This window comes from Mastomys coucha, unplaced genomic scaffold, assembly GCF_008632895.1.
Source record: "Mastomys coucha isolate ucsf_1 unplaced genomic scaffold, UCSF_Mcou_1 pScaffold22, whole genome shotgun sequence".
Taxonomy (NCBI): Eukaryota; Metazoa; Chordata; class Mammalia; order Rodentia; family Muridae; genus Mastomys; species Mastomys coucha.
Window position 1 is genome coordinate 32217969 of NW_022196905.1, and position 21836 is coordinate 32239804.

A 21836-nucleotide genomic window follows, 5' to 3' on the forward strand; every position below is an offset into this window, starting at 1 on the left:
TACTTGTTTGGGCTGGAGACTATGCTTGGCTGGTTTTCAAAGCCTTCTCTACAAAATCCTCACAAGACCCCATTCTGGGATACACCAATGTTTTTCCCTAGCTCCCCAAAGCAAGGAAAAAGTAAACCTTGAGTTTTAATGTCAAGTGTAAGAAGGGCCCTCTGCTTCAGACACATACACATAGGCCCTGGGCTTCAGTGCAGGGAGGTGTCTGGCTTCTAGATAGTTTGACTTCAGTCAGGAACTGCTGTGCCCTAAGTCCAGTGATTTATAAAATACAATTGGATGAAATAATAGTTACGTCACCTCTAATTCTTAAGAACTCCTATAAACCTGTCTGTCTGTGTGTCTGTCTGTTTGTGTGTCTATCTATCATCTCTCTTGAAATACCTAGCATAGAAACTGCCCTCTTGGCACACTCCTGACCTTATGTGAATTCCATGAGAACAAGGAGGATCCAGCTCTAGGTAGTTTCTTAGGGTTTTGTTGCTGTGAAGAGACACCATGACCAAGGCGACTCTCTTAAAGGAAACTGACTGGGGCTGGCCTACAGTTTTAGAGTTTAGTGCATTACATCATGGCGGGAAGCATGGCAGCATGCAGGCAGACATGGTGCTGGAGAAAGAGCTGAGGGTTCTACATCTGGATCAGCTGGCAGCAGGAAGTGAACTGAGACACATTTCCTCTAACAACACTGTATCTACTCAAACATCATACCTCCTGATGGTGCCACTCCTTTGGGGCATTTTAATTCAAAACCCACACTTGGGATGCTAGGAAATGAGCCCAACAATTCGGACAGCGATGGCTTTTGTAAGAGGCAACCCCTTCATTGCTTTCAGGTCAGATGGCTCCACCCACTGCAAACAGAATACATTCGAGGTGGCAGGGTTTTATGGTGTGCCTACTGTGTACCAGTACCAGTGCAGGTCAACAGAGAATTCTTGTTCCATTCTGAGGAACAAGGTTTGTGAGGTAGATAGCATGCAGGCATAAGAAAATGCTGTTTTTTTGAGAGTGACAACAGCTGGCAGGGGACACTGGGTAGGATGATGAGAGAGTGGCAGTGGGGAACAGAGTAGAAGAGACCAGGATGGGAAGCCACTGGGAAAGTCGGGGCAGCAGCACTATGGTTATCAACTGCCCAGAGGGTTGAACCCAGAGCATGTGAAACACTTGGGACAACAACCTACACCAGGAAAGTGTCTGCCATCGCAGCTGAGAGTGCCCAGTAGGAGGGCCACTGAAGAGACAGAGAAACACAAGTGGAAGGATAAAGACCTCAATGGAGCAGGCCACAGTGGGAGCTCACAGAGGCCTGGATGAAGTGGAAACTAGTGGGGAATGGTGTCAGAGGTCTAGAGAGAGAGCTGGCGGGATGTGACGAAGTGAGAGGAAGCCAAGGGTGCTAGTGAATGTTCTGCCTGCACAAGGGGATGAGAGATGCTGACAAGAGGAGGGATCTGGGAGGAGGGAGATGGGGTGAGGCAGTCAGCAGATCACTGTTAGAGAAGCTGTGCCGTGGGGACCTCTCAAAGATGCTGAATCAGAAATCTGAGAGTATGGATTTCAGGCATAGGTCAGGTAAAGAAGGGAAGGAAATGGGAAGGGGAGAGCAGGGAAGGGGAGGGGAGGGGAGGGAAGGAGAGGGGAGGGGAAGGGAGGGGAGGAGAGAAGAATGAGGGGAAGAGAAAGAAGGAGGAAAGAAGAAATGGAAGGAGAGGGCTCGGAGGGAAGGAAAGGTGAAGGGAGGAGAGGGGAGGGGACAGTCTGGAGTCTGGGTGACATCCAATACCTTTCAGCATGTACAGATCTTGCTAAAGGGACAAGTTCAAAGGAAGGCTGAGAGCACTACCCAAGAAGGACTAGGGATCAAGAAGCCTCTTGCTGGGCTAGGCATTTACCTTTTTGTTTGTTTGTTTGTTTGTTTGTTTTAGGATTACGTGGCAGCCCCAGGATTCCTAGACTAGGGTCCCTAAAAGAAAAGGGTCAGTGGCAATAGGAGCATGAGGCACTTTCCCAACTAGAATGAAAGTTTTTAGATTAACAGACTCGCAATCCCTAAGTCCACTGAACGATGCCCCAATTTCAAGGCCCCTTGGAAGAGGCAACCCAGGCTCCCCCTGGTCTCTGCATCTCTGTCCCAGCTGGGAACTGGTATGACTGCCAACTGGTTGCTGCTTCCAACTCCCGAGTTTTCATTAAGACCCTGGCATTTCCCCAGAGCTTGAAGGAGTCCCGATTAATTACAGGCAAATGTTGGCTCTCCCCCCGGAAATCTGCAGCTCCAGCCTGGCTCCGTCCCCTCTGATTTTATTAAAACCCACCTTGCCAGCCAGGACCCTGGGATTTACAGCCACAGCTAATAGGCTGCCTCCCCAGGAGACATAAATCTGAGCGTTCTACCCAGGGAGCTGCTTGCTGCTAAGAGGCCGGTTAATTGTTCCGAGTCGAGGGGTCCACAGAGGAATGTTCAATTAGGCCTGGAAGAAAATTTGGAGCTTTAAATAAGGTGAACAGGGATAGGGTGCCATTGGTGAGTTTTTGTTGTTGTTTTTTGGGTTTTTTTTTTTTTTTTTTTTTGAAGTGGGAAACAGTCCTTGCTTGCTCCCAGGGCCTATAGCAGGCCCAGTGTCTCCTCTGGGTGCTCCTCCAGGGTCAGAGCAGTGCTTTGAGTGGACAAGTCTGCATCGATCATCCCATATCCCACAACAGCACTTGGTCAACCAAAAACCAGCTGCGTATCCTTGTGACAGTCTAATCAACTCTCAAAGAGACTCTTCCCTTTCTGTAAGATAGGGTGACACTGTCTTTTTTACCACCCCACAGCATTTGTAGGGATCTCTTACTCACTCACTCATTCATTCATTCATTCATCAGATAACTATTTGTCGATGGGCATTTTCTTGTCTCAGTCTCTTTCAGCGATTGCATGATAATGCGGTTGACCAGGTGGCTTCAGCATCAAATCATTTTACAGTTCTGGAGGCTGGAGTCTGAGATCAAGGTACTGACATATCCAATATCAAGCCAGGATGTCTTCCCCATTCACAGAGAATGTTGTTCTCACTGTGTCCTCACAGGATGGGGGAGGCAGCTCTCCGGGAACTCTCTTACAAGAGTGTTAACATGGTTAAAGTTCCCCCTATCATGGTCCCATCACCTCCTAAAGGCTCCTCCAGCTTCTAATGCCACCACCTTGGGAGGTAAGATGTCAGCATGTGAATTTGGGAAAGTATCCTCTCTGTAGTATCTCTGTGTGCCAGGAAAGTTGCTAGACCCATTGTAGGGGACAACAAAACCCTACTCTCAAATGGTTTCCATGGTCACAGAGGGTCAGGTAGGGGGACCCCAAAGATTAGCATGGAGTAGTGTGGGAGCCAGCACAGATGTCTACCTGTTGGAGAACAGCACTAGCCAGGAAGACTTCTTGAAGAGGTAACACGAGAGACCTTTGTGTACAGTGCATAGCTCAGCATCATAGCTCCAGCCCGGTGGGCACCTTCACTTACTTCTTTCTCAGAGACACAACTCACAATACAACCACAGGCTGTGGGGCATTGCTATATACTAACAACCTGAGGCTCAGAGAGGTTGAGTGATAGGTACATGCTTACACAGCCCATTAGTAGCAGAGAAGATGGTGAAATATTCACAGTGAAGTGAGGGGGCCAAGATCAGGAGCCTGACGGTGATGTTCATAGTCGTCTCCAGATCCCATTTTCTACTGGGTCCCAGCTTTGGGTAAAGCCCCCCGCTGAGTCACCACCTCTGGAGACCTGAACCCTGGCCAACTCTTGGTTAGTTCAATAGCCCTTTACCAGAATTAACTGACCTGTAACCTCCGTATCAATCACATCCAGGCCACACAGTGTTGGTCAGTGGCGAGAGGAATTCTTCTGCAGACTCACAAGCTACCGGCCTTCCATTCTCAGTCTCCTGAGCTCAACAAGGTAGACTGAGCCTTTTGCAAGCATCAGATTCCCTCAACTGACCACACTTGAAAACCCATCTCTTTCTCATTGGGCCTGGACTGGCATCGCTGCTAAGATGTGAACTGGGACATGTCTCCTCAGTGTAGGTCCTGGAGACAAGGACACCAGCAAGTGAATATGACAACCTCACACTATGCATGAAGAGCATATACCCAGAACATTGTATATCCCACATACAGGATATACAAGTCAGACCCAGGACTTTCCATTTCAGCATAAATTATAGAGTAGCAGACACTGTGTGTGGAGCTTGTGCTGGGTCTTGTCTGTTTGCCTTACTACTCTGCCTCAGTTTCTTCTTCTACTGTTAGGAATGAAATCAGCAGCTTCCAAGGGTTGCTGTCTAGGTCTACAAGGAGAGCTGATGGGAAAATCACTCCTCAAGTGGACCATGCCCATGCTGGGAGAACAGGAGGGATTACCATAATGCTTTGCGTTTTTATTTTTAACCTGCGTGAAATCCTGAAAGCCGGTGGCTGCCAGAAAATGCTAAGCCACAGTCTGTGCTCCATGGGGAAATCATGTTGGCTTTAGCTGTATAAGTGCATGGTGCACAACTTATTTTCTTGAGAAACGTAGATTCAAGGCCACCCCAGCCAGAGCTGTCTTTGGCATTAATTCTATTTGCACACAATTAAGGTGTTTTGGGTGGTGTTGGGTTTTAAAACCTGGAGATGAGGTGTTGTCACCATGGTGACTGTCTCCTCCACCACCTCCCCTTTTGAGGTCCATCTGTTGGGGTTTTGCACGGCCTGCTGTGAACAACAGCTCCCGTTTGAACACAGAAATACTTTGCACCAAGGGACTGGGACAGCCAGGCTCATAAGCACAGGAGCCAAACTGCAACAAGTTGTCAAGCCTGTGCCCTGGCCAACAAGGAGCCTGGGAGACCTCAGCTGCCAGCTCATAGTGTGCCAGCTCTTAACCAGCAAAACAGTGTGGTGGGTGCCTGGTAGATGGCTAAGGCTCCCTGAAAAGTCTGTCCGGAGCATTACCCTGTGCGGAGCAGCCCTGAAAGTTGCAGCCAGAACAGTGGAGCTTGTGGCCACGGCCTCCTGAACTGCTCTGCCCCTACTCCTTTCTGCCTACCATTACAGTCTAAGGCAGAGAAACCCGCAGCACTCCCGATGGGGTACATGGAGGGAGGAGAACTCATAAGCACAGGAGCCAAATGGCTCCTTGTACAGGAGGCTGAGAACTCAGAACAGGGTTCTACCCTGATTTGCATGGAAGTTCTCTGGCTCCAGCGGAACTGGGCTCACGACTCTAGTTCCCAGTAACGGGGAGTTTAAATGTTTGCTGTTGATGGTCCCACTTTGTCCCCTGACTCTTCTATTGATTTCCAACACCTGGCTACACACAGGAAAGCATGGCTCCAAAAGGCAGCTCAGGTAGCAGTTCCAGCCTTTTCTGTTCCCCTGCTGTGCACAGGCTCTGTGTTATAGGCACTGGTACCCTGTCTGGGTTACTCTGTCCCTGCCTTCTCTTTGTCAATGGAGAGTCCATGGAGACTCAAGAATCTACAATAGCTCTTTGAAGCAATGGCTTGTGGTCTAACAGAGAGAATAATGTTCAGGGACACATACCTGGGAACAGGGGCACAAAGGAAAGATGTTGTCCCCAACCACATCCACCTCCACTGCCTTAAAGAAAATATCCTATATGAGGCATGGACAAGTGCGCACAGTAAGAGGCCACGAGTTAGAGCCATGAGTAAATAGCTGGAAGGAAGCTGACAGAAGGAGTGTACCTATGCTAAATGGATGGCCATGGAGGGCCACCAGGGTGTACATAGCCAAGTAGCAGCATCTAGGGCAGCTCTTCCCCCTCCTCCCTTCTCTGCATCCCAATGTATTCCAGAGTACTCCATATGCTCCCTACAGCTACTGCACCCACTGGCCCAGCCATTTGTGTGTGGCATCTTCTCCAGGCAAGGGGTGTCCCTCCTGGCCAGTATCCAATGGCTCCATTTCTCAGGGAACAATTTAATACACAGGATTTGGTCTCTGGGAAGGTTGGAGGGGCTGGCAGCAGTGTCCTAAAGTGACCATCAGGATGGCTCCCACATTTCATTATGTCATTTGAAGGAGAAAGGAAATTTGGCTGATCTTCTAAGTCTGCTGAGCAGGGGTCAACAGCATCTCAGAGGTAGGAGTGTTTCATGGGACACACAGAGTGATCTCATAGATGCAGACCTGAGCATTGAAAAACCACACAGGAGCCACTCTGAGCAGTATATAGTACGTTCCAGCTCAAATGAAAGATCTAGCCAGGGCTGCAGTTAGGATCTAGAGGTAAAAATCAGGAGGTTGTTGCTGCCTCTGATACCTCTTGATGCCTACAGGGACAGAAAGCAGACTGTAAGCTCAGAGTGTAGTCATCACCCAGACATTCTGCCCTGTCCCTAGAGTCTCCAGCAGACTGCTAGAGCTGCTTAGAAAACTTGCTCAGAAAGTACATCCATAGGGGGTTTAAGTGGTGAGTTGTCCAGAGTTTGGAAACAGTGCAGGCTCAAAGCCACCTCCTGCTCCAGTCGCATCTCCTTGGTGCAGTGGTAATCTGGCTGGGACCCAGAGGGGTGAGGAAGTCTGAGATGGAGTTGTTAAATTTCCTAGCCCTGTAACAGAAGGAAGTGAGCAAGGATCAGATAAACCATCTAAACACTCCCATAACCCCTAAGGAAATAGAAGCAGTCATTAAAAGTCTCTCAAACAAAAAAAAAAAAGGCCAGGACAAGATGGGCTTAGTGCAGAATTCTATCAGACTTTCAAAGAAGACCTAATACCAATACTCTTCAAACTATTCCACAAAATAGAAACACTACCCAATTCATTCTATGAAGCCACTATTACACTGCATATTCTCCCTTGGAGATGGAATGGTTTCTGTCTAATTAGGAACTTGTCACAATTTCCTTTCATAGAGGACTTCATAAGAGATTTTTTTTCTACTTCTATCATGTTTAATGTTCCAAATAGACTTTAAAAACTGATCGAGTGCATATTAATTTTAGGTTCAGAAGATATCATGTATATTTAAGAGGCATTTAACTACTATAAATTATTTTGATGACTTAAAAAATGTCAATACTGAGTTGTATATTTTAAAATAAATTTTATTAGTTTAATAAAAAATAATTGAGGAAAAACAAAGAAGGAAGTGAGCAGTGATTTGAGGCTAGGGGGCTACACCTCCCCTTCCATAGCAGCTTGATGATCCCTGGGGGGCTTCAATCATCCTGATGATCTTCAACCCATCTCTACTGATCATCTCCCTGTGAAATGTAAGTGCCCATCCTTCCTCTCCAGGAGCCTACCTGGACCTATTTTGTGTCAGTGGGTACAGAAATGTTCTCACTCGAACCAGTGCAGCTGACTCCTGTTGACCTCTCTGCTGCCAGATCCCCATTACTTGACAACCCATACTGGCATTAGGGGTCCCAGATTAAGCTGATGTTTGTCTACTGCTTCAAATCCTTCCATGGCTTCCAGGAACCAAAGGATCAAACCCCCTGAAAAGCCCTTGCCACCCCCAGATATAGCCAAAGGGAAGTTCCCACCAACATTCTGTCACTACACCTGCCTTTCGCCACATCTGGTTTCCTCTGCCTAATGTCCTCCTACCCTGCTCCAAGTAGGCAGAGCCCAGTCCAAAGCTTCTTTCCTAGCAGTTGTGTTCTCTATTCATGACTATCTCCTTGCAAGTCTCTTCTGAAGGGCAACTCTTAGATGCTTTTGACCTGGCCTTCAGGACTTCTGCAAGCCTAAAACTCATGAACGACTTAGAGAGGCAACCAGGCACAGCTGGCTGGCTGCAGGATGAACTAAAAAAAAAGAAATGAGGGTTTCCAGTCAGTGAAAATTCAGGGTGAGGGTACCCCTGAGGTTACCCACCCTCCATCTCCTCCATCTCTTTCTTCAGCCCCATGGAGTGATTAGGGTGGGAACATTTTCTAGGGAGGAAACTGAGGCTGGGAGAGGAGAAGGGCAGGGCTGAGAGCAGACATAACCTGAGAGACAGCAGATCGCCCCAGGTCAGCACAAAGTGCTACAATTAAGTTTCTACCAAGAAGGGCCTTTTGATCCAAATTATACAGCCCCTGTACTCCTGAGCAATTAACGCTGGGGCCACAGGTGGTACTCATGGCTGGTGAGGTTGCGTGGGCGACAGGGGGCATTATCATCTGGTGCCATGTTGCCTGTCTTGTCCAGCCCCTGATATGTGTCCAGCCCAGCCCAGCCTTTCTGAAGAGCTATGGACTTCTCACACTGTACTAGGAAACTCTAGGGGTACCTATCCACTATAAGCTGCAGCCCTGGGCCCCCAGAAATGAAGGGAAACTTCTGATGGCCTGGTTATCCTCCCCTTACCCCCTTTCATACTGCCTCAATTCTCCTCTCTCTCAGAGGGGCCCATCTAATTAAGCCAGTAACCTTCTCCCCTTGGCACACACACTCCACCTACCACACACACACATATACACACACACACACACACTTTCTCCTACATCTCTCAGGAACCTGCTTACAGTAGACATGTAAGAGACATTTAATGAACACATACTTGCATGCCTGAATAATTATGCATGCCAGTAATTAATCGTATGTCTTTGAGGTCCCCTTACCCCTCTCAGCTTCTGTGTACCCATGTGCAGAACAGGGAGAAGGAGCGATTGTTAAGGCTACCGAAAGCAACAGGGGAGGTGTTTGACAGGGCCTGAGTTCTTCATGTGATCTCAACACCTTGTCTTTTTGCCCTTCTGATGGGGAGGTGCTTTCTCATTCAGTTCCTGCAGTGGCACTTGCCAGCCACTTAAGATGATGCTGGGATCAGGTGGACTGTGCTTCGTCTGATGGAGTCGCATCAACTATGCAATGACCAGGAACCTCAGCACCATGTTTATTGACTATGTCACAGTGGGAGGGGTTGGCTAGTCTCAGTAGGAGGTTCCTGTAAGCAAGCAACCTCAGGTTATAGTTGGTAGGAAGGAGGAAGCAGGAAGAGGTCGGTTTGGGCACTCTCTGGTCAGGTATTAGTAAAAGCTTGTACTTGCACACACCATCCACATTCACACTTGGGAGAGAGGAAGGCTATGCAATCCTCTTTGCCAACATCACTGTGGGGGAAGGCTTTGCAGTTCCCATGGGTCTGAGACACTGGGTTCTTCTCTTTTTTTTTTCTTTAGTTTTTTTGAAACAAAAACCAAAGGTTTCTCCATATACCCCTGGCTATCCTGGAACTCACTCTGTAGACCAGACTGGACTTGAACTCAGAGATCAGTCTGACTATGTCTCCTGAGTGCTAGGATTAAAGGCCCTGCCTGGCAGTGGTGGCTGGGCATTGGCTTAACATGGCTGGTTTCATGTCAACAATATACAGTTATTCAGGTCTCCCTCACTCCCCACACTATGGATCTTCACATGTGGGCCATTGTTGCAGTGCACACAGGCTCTTTATGTCTGGGAGAAGCAAATGTATTCACAATAGGAAAGACTCTCCAATAATTAGCTTGCGTTGGCCCCTCCTAAGTCTACCCCAGCAAGCAACTTGGCTCAACTCTGTAGATGACTTTGTAAAGCCTAGAGTTCAGGTCTCTGTTCCTTAGCTGGTCCTCAAGGTGTTTGACTTTCTAGGCTGTCAGCAGTGCTGGTTGATGCTTGTTGTCTTTGAGTTTGCTAGCAAGTTATCAGGGAGTCCACTGTGGAAAGCTCAGATGAGAAATGCAGAAAGAGCATGAGGGAACCACCCTCCAAGTGGAAATGTTCACTGTCATGGTCAAGGCTGAACTCCAAAGCCCTGGAACTGACTTGGGGCTTCAGAACGGTCTAGAACCAAGCTGAGCTGTGTTCCTGGCATTGGCTAGTCAGACCCCTTGGCTACCCCAGAGAAAAGGAACATGACCTTGGGCAACCTACTATCCTCCAAGAAGATAGTCCCTAGGGGAGGGGAATGAAGAGTTAGGGTATCATCAGGGGTACATGTACCACACCCAAGCATCCAGCTTCTACCAAAATGGAAGCTCCCAGAGCCACAGGATGTACCAGGCACACACAATGCAGCACTAGGATCTGGGTGAGCCACTTCTGGCCACAGTAATGTATTCCCACAGTGTGAAACATGCACATGGAATCAGTTGACAGTGCCCCTGTTCTGGTGTTTTGTGCTTAGAATGGGCCTTGTGATTCTTTCTCAGAGACAGCTTTAAGGATCCTTCTTTCCCTAGAGGCCAGCCATGTTTCTCGACCTTTCTACTTCTTCTTCATGCTTCTCACCTCTGGGATCTTTACCTGACAGTTCTACCCTTCTCCCAGGGGTTGTAATAACACAAATCTCCAGACATTCCAGGGTGCCCTCCTTACCTCAGGATCTTGAACTTCATAACACCTGTTAAGTCTGCTTGACCACAGCCAGACACCAGTTTAGAGTTCTAACGATTAGGATATGGGTGACTCTGGTACCTACCACCATGATTTCCAAGTATTTCTTCTGTTGCAGGCAAAAGCAGGGACAAGTATGGGCCATAAGGAATGAAATTGATGCAGGTGTACTGACTTGAGCTTGTGCCACTGGGATGTGAATGCTGGACTCTTCAGGGAGAGGGACTTGAACATCTGTCTGGACCACAATGGCTCTAGTAGGAGTGCCATGGTTGTTGAAGAAAACTACGTCCTTGACTTGGTGCTTCATGTCATGTCAGGACCAGCTTTCAGGAACCCCACTATCATGTTCATAGACTAAGTGCTGTGAAACGTAAGATAAACTGTTTCATGATTGAAAGTTTCATTTAGAAGAGAAACCCCAACTAGCCTTGCCCTGTTCCGCATTATTTACTATGACATCTTGGCACCTTTCCCAGAGGCCTGCATCTTTTACAGCCAGGCTGTCCCGCCCCGGGGTCTCCATGAGGCACAGCACAAGAGATGAATGGGGCCAACTCTGCTTTGGGCACTGGGGACTGGCGTCAGCAAGCCCAGACCCAAAGATGAGCTAGCCCTGTGAGGAGGGGCTGCCTCAGCTGGTAAAGCAAAGAGTGTATCAAGTAATAAGGTCATAAGAGGGTAGTCACGGCACCATGGAACTACCTGGAAGATTCTAGAAGGGTCTGGCACTGAGATATTCTAAACAGGTACCATGGAAATTCAGAGGAGACTTGGGGGAAAAAAGGAAGGATCCTATTACAGCTCCTGGGTAGGAATGCAAGGACTGTGGACCTCTTCATAGGGGATCCACCTATCAGGTTATCACTGTTGCTGCCAGGCCCTGAGGAGAAGGCTCAGTGGTTAAGAGTACTGGGTCCCCTTTTTGAGGGCTCAGGTCTGATTCCTAACACCCACATAACTGTTGTGATCGCCGTGTAGCTCCAGAAAGGCCATACCAGGCCAAACATTTCTACGTGAGGTTTATTGAGAGAGAAAACGGCAAGGTGACAGCAGAAAGAGAAGGGAAGGAAGAGAGAGATCAGAGGGACCTTCCTTTTATATATGGATAGTGACATAGCCACAGGTAAAGGTGGGAGTTGAGCCAAGTGGATTCTGGGAATATAGTGGCTGTTGCTTTGGCAACAGGCGTGCTGGTCACGCTGTCCCCTATATGTGATGTCATGGGTTTCGGAGGTCCTGATACCAACAATAATGGCTAACAACTGTCTGTTACCCCAGTTCTAGGGGGATTTGATGCTGTGTCCTGGCCTCCTTGCACATGGTGCACAGACATGCATGCAGGAAAAACATCCTACACATAACAAAACCCAACAGTACTGCTGCTTCCAGCTCCCTAAGAAGGAACAGCAGCAGGGGAGTGGTTAGCAGCTACTGTCAGCAGCCCAGGCTTCAGAGCCCAAGGCTTTCAATTTGGGGCCTGAACTGTTTTGGATTGATGGTATCTCTGGCTTGTTTTTTCATTCCTAGGAGGACAACATAGCTGGGAGCCTACAGTGGGTTAACTCTCATTACCTTCTCTGGCCAAGAGCTGAACTTGGGAAAAGCATCCAGATGACAAATTTTACAGGTTCTCTTGGGAAATCTTGTATATTGTCTTCCTACTCAAAAGAATATTAAGCTTGACACTCGAGAGACACATTGCAGTCTTCTTATTTGTCTGTATGTGACAGAAAAGAAGGGAACTGAACAAGTGTTGGGGGAGGCGGCACAGGTGTGCAATGACATGTCAGCAAGGTGCATGGTATGCATCTGTGAAGGGGTCAGACGATCTCCATTATTTTGTTCACTTATTTAAAAAAAAAACTTTTAGTAAGCTGTGTTTCCATTTTTCACCTATTTCAAAAGGACTTTTTACTTTCCCTTTCGATGTCTTACAACTTTTGGCTACTCTGAAGAATGGTCATTTGATTAGTCTGTAATTATTGGGAGTAGAGAGATGGCTTAATCTGTGTAGTACCAGGGACTCAAGGATGAGAACCAGCTAGTCTAGCAAAATTATGGAGCTCTGAGTCCTAAAGTGAGAGATCCTCTCTCAAAACAAACAAAAACAAAAAAGAAAGGGCTGGAGAGATGGCTCAGCAGTTGAGGACATTTGTTTGTCTTGCTGAGGACTCAGGTTCAGTTCCCAGTACCCACATTGTAGCTTATAATCATCTCCAATTCCAGGTCATCTGATACATGTCAATGATATCTACCCATATCAATAAAGCCTTAAAACATACGGAGTAGTTAGGCCTGGTGGTATAAGTTTGTAACTCCAACTACTTAGTAGGCTGAGATGGGACGATCACAAATTCAAGGCCAGCTTGGGCTACTGAATAAGTTTAAGGTCTGCTAGTGTTGACCTTACTTAGTGAGACCCTGTCTCAAATTTTTAAAAAGCCAAAGAGTGCATAGCTCAGTGTTGGGGAGCTTGCCTAGCATGTGTAAGGCCCTAAGGTCAATTCCCAGCACCACAGACAAACCAGCCACAGTCAGAACTGACAGAACTGCCAAGTACAGCTAGCTGCATGCATGAACACCATCAATAACTGATCAGACAAGCAGGGCCAAGGTCACCAAGGACACAAAAGGCTGAATATTCTAAAGCTGGCCCAATTGACTTTTCTGGAATATTTCATTCAACAAGAGTGGCATACACATTTTTAAGTACTCACAAAATATATAACAAACTAGATCATTGTCTGGGTCTTAAATCTCAGTATATTTCAAAGAGTTTGGGTCATTTAAAGTATATTTGCCTGCCATGGTCCAAATACCTTTGATCCCAGCACTTGGGAGGCAGAGGCAGGTGGATCTCTGTGAGTTTGAGACCAGCCTGGTCTACAGAGTGAGTTCCAGGACAGCCAGGGCTACATAGTCTAACCATGTCTCAAACAAAACAAAACAAAAGCAAAGAGAGTGTTGTTTGGTAACAGGGAATGGCATTAGAAATGTCTACTAGAGCCAGGCAGTGGTGGCACATGCCTTTAATCCCAGCACTTGGGAGGCAGAGGCAGAGGCAGAGGCAGGTGGATTTCTGAGTTTGAGGCCAGCTTGGTCTATAAAGTGTGTTCCAGGACAACTAGAGCTATACAGAGAAACCCTGTCTCGGAAAAGAAAGAAAGAAAGAAAAAAAGAAAGAGGGGGGGAGAGAAGAAAAAAATGTCTATTAGAGAGAGATTTAGAAACTCTGTGTGAGCCCCACACACATCTGTGCCTGGTGCCTTTTGGAGGTCAGAACAGAATCGTCAGATCCCTTGGAACTGAACTTACAGATCCTTGTTTGTCATCATGTAGGTGCTGGGAATTGAACCCAGTGCTAGGAATTGAACCCAGACCCTAAGAAAGAGCAATGAGTGCCCTTAATTGCAGAGCCATCTCTCCAGCCCACCCACCCCTGTTATTTTAATATCACTACTCTCTTTAGTAAGGATCTTTGCTATGAAGTCTACCTTGATGTTGAAATAACCACTCCAGCTTTCTTCTCAAGACTAGCCTGGCCTGTCTCCATCTCCTGTGTCTTCTTGTGGATTTTATGGTGACAGCTCTTTTTATTTCACCAGCACTGTATCTGCCTTTTAACCGCAGTGTTCAGACCGGTCACGTACACTGTAAACCTGCCATCTCAACATTTGTTTTTCATTCGTCTCCCTTGTTCTTTTCATCTTTTCTGTCCTCTTCCTTTTTTAACTATCTCATTATAGTTCATGTATTGATTTATAACTATTCTGTTTCTTTACTGGTATTTTGAGCTTAGGTACATTTTTAGTTTATGAAAAATCCCTTGGAAAGATTTTACTTTTTAGCATGTGTATGTGTGTGGGGTGGGGTGGGGTGGGCAGGTGTACCTTCTGGAGCCAGAAGCGAGCATCCCATCCCTGAAGCTGGAGTCACAAGTGGCTGTGAGGACCCAACATGGGTCCTGGGAATCCAAACTAACAGGAGCAAGTGATCTTAACCACTTGAGCCATGTCTCCAGCCCATGTAAATATTAAATTTTAAAGTTTTATTAAACCACTCTCCATACAGGTATCTTTTTCTTTTACAAACTACTTTTAAGAGTTTCTTGTTAACTTCACTTTGATGCCCTTTGATAAGGCTTCTGTCATATTTCCTATACTTGGTGGGTTACAGTTATCCTCAATTTTGGAAAAATTAAAGCTACTATTTCTTCCCCCTCTGCACTTCTTGTCTGGACACACATATTAGTGTACATTAGCATGTCACTGCATATATTAGCATAGCATCTGTTCACATACATTTGCATACTAGGCGGTCACTTTGGAGATTGTGGGTTTTCACGGTCACTTTGGAGATTGTGGGTTTTCCTCAGTCTTTCCACCAGGGTTTTCCTTTTGGATGCCAGTCTGTTACAATGTCTCCACGCTCTTCTTTACCTTGGTTTTTCCTGCTGTAGTTTCTAAGCTGCTGTTAAAGTTACTTTTGCTTGTTAGTTTCTAAACTGCTGTTAAAATTACGTTTGTTAGTTTCTAAGCTGCTGTTAGTGTTTCTTTTGTTTGTTTCTAAGCTGCAGTTAATGTTACTTTTGTTTGGTTTTTCTGTCAGACATCTTGTTGTTCATTAAAGTTCAGCCCTTAGGTTCCCATTCTGTCTCCACTTTCCACCTCACAGGCTTAGTCTCCTTTTCCTGGGATGTTTCCACAGCATTTCTTGTCTCTTTCCTCTGTCATCCGTGTCATGTTGTGGTTGTTGTTCTGTTGTTTCTGGAGACTGTTTTTCTTGCTGTGTATTTTTTTTTCTCTGCTCCTGATCATTTTTCTTCTACCCAAGTATTAAGCAGATCTTACACTGCTTAACTTCTGAGATGAGCTATGTTCAGGATGCTATGGCATAGACTGTAACAACATTCTACAAGTATGCTTGAGTTCTGTTGTTATTTTTTTTTTCTGCAGAGCAATTAGGTAAAATTTGGAAACCATTTGTTCCTTCTGAGGTTTGTTTTAAATCTTTGTGAGATGGTATCAAGACAGCCTCTAGTCTGGGGCTAATTTTACCCCTTCCTGCGGCAATAAATACCTCTCTCTGCATTCTCTGCCAGACTTCTACTGACTGTGAGGTTTTTTCCACCCTGGTTGCTGCAAGCACCAACTCTTCCAGACCTGCTCAAGCTCTGGGGTTGCTCTTTCTAACTCACAGACACATCTAATGAGAGGCTAAAATCCTGTTGGCATCTTTTTAGATAGGCTTTTTGTTTCCCCTTTAGCAGACAGACAACAATGAAAACAGCTAAGATTTACAGAGCTCATGAGATTCTATCCTCATACAGTTGTGACTTGGAAATTCTAGGTCTGGAAACCAGAACCCTGGTGGGGTTTTCCTAAGGTCCCTCCAACCAAACTGATGACCTTGGGGAGATGGACTGGGCGTGGCCGACAAGAGCCAGGGCTCTGCACACCTTGACTTGAAGCAGCACTGTTAACACATCCCACTTGGAAAGTTAGGGTCTGGTGTTCTTTCTTCTAACTCAGTGCCTGCTTCCTCTACTTTTGTTTGTTTGTTTGTTTGTTTGTTTGTTTTATCCCAACTGTGAAATAGACATGTCCTTCTCAGTCTAAGAGCATTCCTGTTTTGAGCTCTCAGTGACTCAATTTCTAGCCTCTTGCAGGTGTCATTGGCCCAAGGGGTGTGTGGCCATGATCTCTAGATAGAGTGAGCTGATTGCCAGTCCTCCTTTCCTCAAACTTGCTGGCTTTTATTCCTTCTTAAAAAAAATCACAATGTGAGGAGAAGGTACTGATAGGGGGTGGGGGAGTCGTCTTGATCAGGAGCCCTGGATCCCATTCTAGCAATTTCTAAGACTCTTGAACCATGGAAAAGAGAGTCCTGTTTGCCCTCACCTGTGTGCAATAGCCAGAGTCTTCAAATCCCTGAAGGACAGCATCAACTTTTCCTCCTTTGTTGGTTGACTCCTCCCCTGCTCCATAGCTCTCATGGAGGCAAGCAGGGAGCCAGAAGCATGAAGAGGACTTCATGACAATGGCAGAGACATGAGTAGCTGAGAAGCATAAGACAGCATAACACCATTGCCCACTGACATTCGTTAGTTCTCTCAGTGAGCCAGCCTTCAGGGAGATGGGATGTAGGAGAAGCTCATAGTGACATGGTCCAATGGCATAAGAATGGGACCCATACTCTCTGATACTTGTTCATGCTACTTGGCAATAAATCCTCTGTCTGGATTTCTTTACCTAGGAATTAAAAAGCCAAGCCCCTTTCCAGATGTGTAGCGTACATCCCAATGATCCTAACAGTACTTTCCTGCACCTGCGCCGCCCATTTCCCCCCACCACCCCCCAAGGCAGAAAGACTTTAAGGTACCCTCTCCACAGCAAGGGACTTCTTGTTGACCTGCATGCTAGTATATGCCACTTACATTTGCATTCAAAGGATTGAGGAAGCCAGAAGAAAACATCAGATCCCCCTGGGTGAGGCTGGAGTTACAGGAAGTTGTAAGCCATCTGATTTGGGTGTTGGGAATGAACGTGGGTCCTTTGGGAGAAGAACAAGTGCTCTTAGCTGCAGAGCTGTCTCTCCAGCCCTGTCCCACCTTTCCACAAATGAGGACATTGATTTCAGTGGTGCATCTGGTCAGAAGCAGAAAGAAGCAGGTCTACATAGCTCTGTCCTGGGTTCCTTACCTCAGGTAGGTCACTCGAGGTCCTTTGTCAGTTTGTAGTTGTTCCCTGTCCTTTCGTGATTTCCCCCTTTTTAGATAAGATCTTGCAGGCTGGGGAGATGGCTCAGCTGTTAAAAGCTAGGCTCACAACCAAAAATAAAAGATCTTAGATCTTAATATATAACCCCAAGTCCTGTCTCTAGCAGGACCCCTCTTTCTCCCCAGCATCATACATATCTTCATCTTCATATGAGATTATGGCCACACACCCCTTGGGCCACTGCCCACCTGCAGCAACCTGAGTGCCATGGTTACAGATATTTCTCACACACCCAGCTCACCCAGTCCATTTAATGGAGGTAACTGCTTTGTGATATCAGTGCTTGAATATTCTAGAATGCAGAGTGGAGTGGTCTGGGAAGTCTTAATATTGAAGAAGGGAGGAAGAAAGAGTAGTAGAAGAAGAAGAAGATGGAGGAGGGAGGGAAGAATGGGAGGGGGAAAGGGAGGGAGGAATAGGAGAGAATAAGAGGAGGAGGAGGGAAGAGGAAGAGGAGGGAAATGGAGGAGGAGGGAAGTAGAGGAGGAGGGAAGAGGGAGAGGAGGAGGGAAGAAGTCTCATAGCGATGTACTGAGGTCCTCAAGCATTCATCTTCCTCTGCTAGACAAGAAAAAGAAGGAGATGGAAAAGGAAGGAGGAGGGAGGAGGAGATGGAGGAGGGAACAGGGGAAGAAGGAGGAAAGAGGGAGAAAGGAGAAAGGAAGAGGAAGGGAAGGAGGAGGGAGGGGGAGGGAGAAAGGAGAAAAGAAGAAAAAGGGAAGGAGGAGGGAGGAAGAGAAGGAAGAAGGGAAGAGATGAAAGGAAGGGAAAAGGAAGGAGGGGAAGACAAAGAGGGCAGGAGAAGGAGGGAGGCATCCTCAGCACAGGATTCTTAGGAGTAAAGCTCACAGGGAGTTTAGCTCAGGGTGTTCAGGAGGCACCAGGAGAGAGGAACTGCAAGCCCAGAGTTGCCTGAGTGACACACTGGCACACTCAAGTGGTCAGCTTCCTTTGCTAGAAGTTAGTAGGAGCCACTGGAAGCTTCTGAGCATAAGCAGTGAGTCCAGAGGCTTTCTAGGCAGTTCACCTGCCCGTGTGTACCAGAGGGAGCTCGTGGGTGAGGGAAGGGAGCCCTGGAGCAGGACGAGCAAAGGATACAGACCACAGTGGAACAGGCGATCAAGGAGTGGGAAGGGGAGAGGAGAGAGAAACAGAAGTGGGAGTTCAGAAAGGGAGAGACCCAAGAATGCTTCCTCACCACAGGTCCTTCGCGTGGCATATTGAAGAAACTTCCTTGGAGTCTAAAGATTAGGGTGTCAAGTAGAGGATGTAATGGGGTTTGGAGCCTAAGAGAAGGTTGGGAGGGAGGATGTGGATGGGAGGCTGAGTGTACTGTTGTCAGCCTTGGGACTGATCAGATCTCATGGCCTTCTGTTTCAGCAACTCTAACAGTATAGATCACTGTAGTTCTTAACTGACGGGCTTACACCAAGGTTAAAGGAGCTTACTTAGCATGACTTGAGAGAATGTATGTATAATGGCTCAGGGACGACCATTACCGTTTCCCAGCCACCACTATCACCACTACCACCAACACCATCACTACCACCACCACAGTCACCACAACCACCATCACCACCATCACCTCCACCACCACCATTACCACCTCCACCACCATCACCACTATTACCACCATCGCCTCCACCACAGTCCCCACCATCATTACTATCATCACCACCATAGATAACAACAACATTACCTCTGTCACCACTACCTTTGTCACTCTTACAACCATCACTGCCATTATCTCTATCATCATCACCACCATCATCACCACCTTCATTCACCGTCACCATCACATGGCAGAAACACCAGCTGTCCATGGAAGTCTCCTCATCCTAACTTGACAGAAGGGGAAACTGAGCTACAGAGATTATCAGAACGGGAATTTGAATCAGAGACTCTTAGCCCAACCATGATATGCTCTCCATGTGATAAATAGTCAGACAACACACTTTCTTCCTTGGACTCCCAGGGAGCAAGAGGAGATGTGGTGGACCCTGCTCCTTCCAAGGGGCACAGTCTCCTTCCCCCTGCCTCGCCCTACATGTCCATGGTCAGCTGTAGTGGTTCCCAGGCCCTTTGCAGGAGCCCAGGCTATTTCTAACAAATTGATTCTTGCCTTTTCTTCTGTTTTATTTTTTCCTTCCTTTTCCCCTTCTTTCCTCCCTCCCTTCCTTCCTCCCTCCCTTCCTTCCTTTCTTTGAGGAAAAAGTTTTAAAATAAAGGAGACAAAGAAAAAGGTGCGTCAGGCACCATTGTTCTTGGGAACTGCTAAAACCTTGATTAGCATCCGAGATCTGTAGCTACAGGGGGAAGACAAGAGTGACTCTCTCAGAAATCCCTGCCCTGGGTGCTGTTAAAATTCTTCTGCACTTCCAAAGACCTCCCACGACATTCCTGAACAATTTGCATGGAGTTGCACAGAGGAATCTGGGATATCCCCAGCCCTCCCAGAAGCCCGGCTCTGCTTTTTGTCTGTGTCAGCTGTGTCTTTCTCATGGACCCTTTCCACAAGTCTTCTGGAAAGTTCATAGAATAACTTGTGGAATTCCCAATGGGTTCCCATGAAAACCTCCCTGAGTTGTCATGTGAGACCCAGTGAGTTCTTACAGAGATATAGAATTCACACATGGAACATCCTCTCGACTTCCAGAGAATTCTACACTAATGCTCACATCATGCTAAGAAAAATTCCCATGAAATGCTAAGAGAATTTACTTTAAATTATCTGAGGAACCTCAGGGGAGATTTGAAGAAACTCTTCAGCATTCCCTGGGAACACAAATTAAGTCCCCCAACTGGTCAGAAGAGAAGGGCCTGTCCTCAGGGGTCACTTTGGCAGGGTTGGTCTTTAGGCAGAGACTGCTGCTGACGGCTCCCTTGGCTTCCATGAGGGCTCTAAGGGCTTCCTCATGTGTTTTGTAGTTCCCTACCATGGTGTCACCCTGGACAAGGCGGAGCTTGTGCTTGCTTCCCTGTTTCTACCATTCAAGGTCGAAGCTGCTCGATGTTGCTACCAAGGCTGATGGGCCAGACAATGTGGGTGGCAACAACTGTTACAGATACTCAGGTCCTTCCCTGTCTGATGTTTTCACTTAGGACCCAGCAAGCTTTATGTCGTCAATCTTTACCTCACGTGCTTGAAGTCTTTGGCTCACCATGGATGTTCTTCATTCATTAAGCCTGACTTGGTGAGGGCCCGCAATGCTGACACGCCATGGGTATTGACAGTAATATTCTTTTCAGCTTAGAATATGAAGTCACAAGGATGTGGATTTCCATGGAGCCCACCCTGGCTCCCTGTGCTAGGGGACAATGCACTGACTTTTGCAAGTCAGCCTTCACAGGAACAAAATGACAGGAGCTCAGCATGGGGGACAGGGCTGACACACAAAGGAGCTGCCCAAGGAGTGGGTCAAGGAGGCAGCTAGGCAGCCCTACCCAAGCTCAGCCCACAGACACCTGCCAATGCCTAGTCTGCTCCAGTCAGTTTGGCCCTGGCCCAGCTCTGGATCCCAGAATAGAGACCTATTAAGCTGATGAGTGTGGCCTCAACATAGCACTTTGGACCCTCTTCATTCTGCCTATACCCAGCAACCCTGAATTATGCCTTTAGGGGCAAGAGACTTGTTCCCTGCCCTGAACTGGCTTGACTCCAGCCTGTCTCTGAGGATTCCTCTCCTGACAGCTGCTCCTGGGTTCACCCAGGCTAAGCTCAGTGTCCTGGCCTGCTTCCCAATCCAAACTCATTAGGCGTGGGATGAATTATTTCAGGTCTGGCTTCCTTACAAAGCACAGACTCTGTCTTTTTGCGAGGGACTCCAGGGTGCCAAGACAGTGTCTGACACTCATGAGGGATGGATAGATACTTTCTGACAGAATGGTGACCAACCCCATGGAGCCATCATGTGATAACAATAGTTATCACATGGGGAATGGCTCCCCAGCCATTCCATGTGAGTTCCAAGTCTTCCCAAGGGCGGAATGCATCCATGAAGCATGAATTCCATGGAACAGCATCGCACTTGGAAACTACATCATGTGCTCACTCTGCACTAGGCCTGCATGCGCTTTCCCTTTTCTACCACTCAAGGTCGAAGCTGCTCGATGTTGCTACCAAAGCTGATGGGACAGACAGCATGGGTGCCAACAACTGTTACAGATACTCAGGTCCTTTCCTCATGTCTGATACTTTCACTGTTTATAGCTCTCTGTATACTGAGAATCTTGGCTGTCTTTATCAGATGGTGTTGCAATAACAGAATGTCTGAGACTGAGCAGCTCAGCAACACCTGAAGGTTACTTGGAGAGTCACCAATGCAAGAAGAGCCTGTCACTAATGCAAGAGCATTAGCACATCCTGTCATGTGCTAATGTGGAGAAAGGGAGGGCAGGTGTTCAGTGAGAGAAACCCACCTGGGTTGCCTTTTTAACCAATCTCCACAATAATGAGATGGTTCTGGAAAAGCTCCCTTCAGCTCCCCACTTCACAACCTGCTACAGCAAAAGTGAAAGCACCAGACAAGTTTGGGAGGGATGGCTCAAATCCCAACGTTACTCTGTCCACTCAGCCCCAGGGTGACTGGGGAGCGGGTGTTAGCCAGGGTTGCCAGGGTCCTCATGAAGATCCAAGAGCAAGGATGAGGAGAGGAGATCTAGGCTCAGCCCTGGCCCGAAAT

The 21836-nt window shown here is 47.2% G+C and overlaps 3 long non-coding RNA genes across 5 annotated transcripts in view; 2 read left to right on the plus strand and 1 right to left on the minus strand.

Moving 5' to 3' along the window:
* Nucleotides 1–6215: 6215 nt before the first annotated feature.
* LOC116070511 overlaps nt 6216–21836 on the minus strand; it is a 31392-nt gene continuing 15771 nt past the window's right edge. The window contains exons 3-8 of one of the 3 annotated variants that reach the window (XR_004110439.1): nt 17077–17192; nt 16812–16927; nt 16276–16626; nt 11948–12092; nt 10458–10736; nt 6216–6612 (exon numbers count right to left, since the gene is read on the minus strand). This is a non-coding gene — a long non-coding RNA (uncharacterized LOC116070511). Of the gene's footprint in view, nt 6613–10457; nt 10737–11947; nt 12093–16275; nt 16627–16811; nt 16928–17076; nt 17360–21836 lie in introns of those variants that run through there. The other 2 variants (XR_004110437.1, XR_004110438.1) reach the window with 2 other exon arrangements.
* Nucleotides 8983–10794, plus strand: LOC116070514. Its single transcript, XR_004110442.1, has 2 exons — nt 8983–9024; nt 10491–10794. It is a non-coding gene; the product is annotated as an uncharacterized LOC116070514 (long non-coding RNA).
* LOC116070513 lies at nt 11135–12067 on the plus strand. Its single transcript, XR_004110441.1, has 2 exons — nt 11135–11498; nt 11903–12067. It is a non-coding gene; the product is annotated as an uncharacterized LOC116070513 (long non-coding RNA).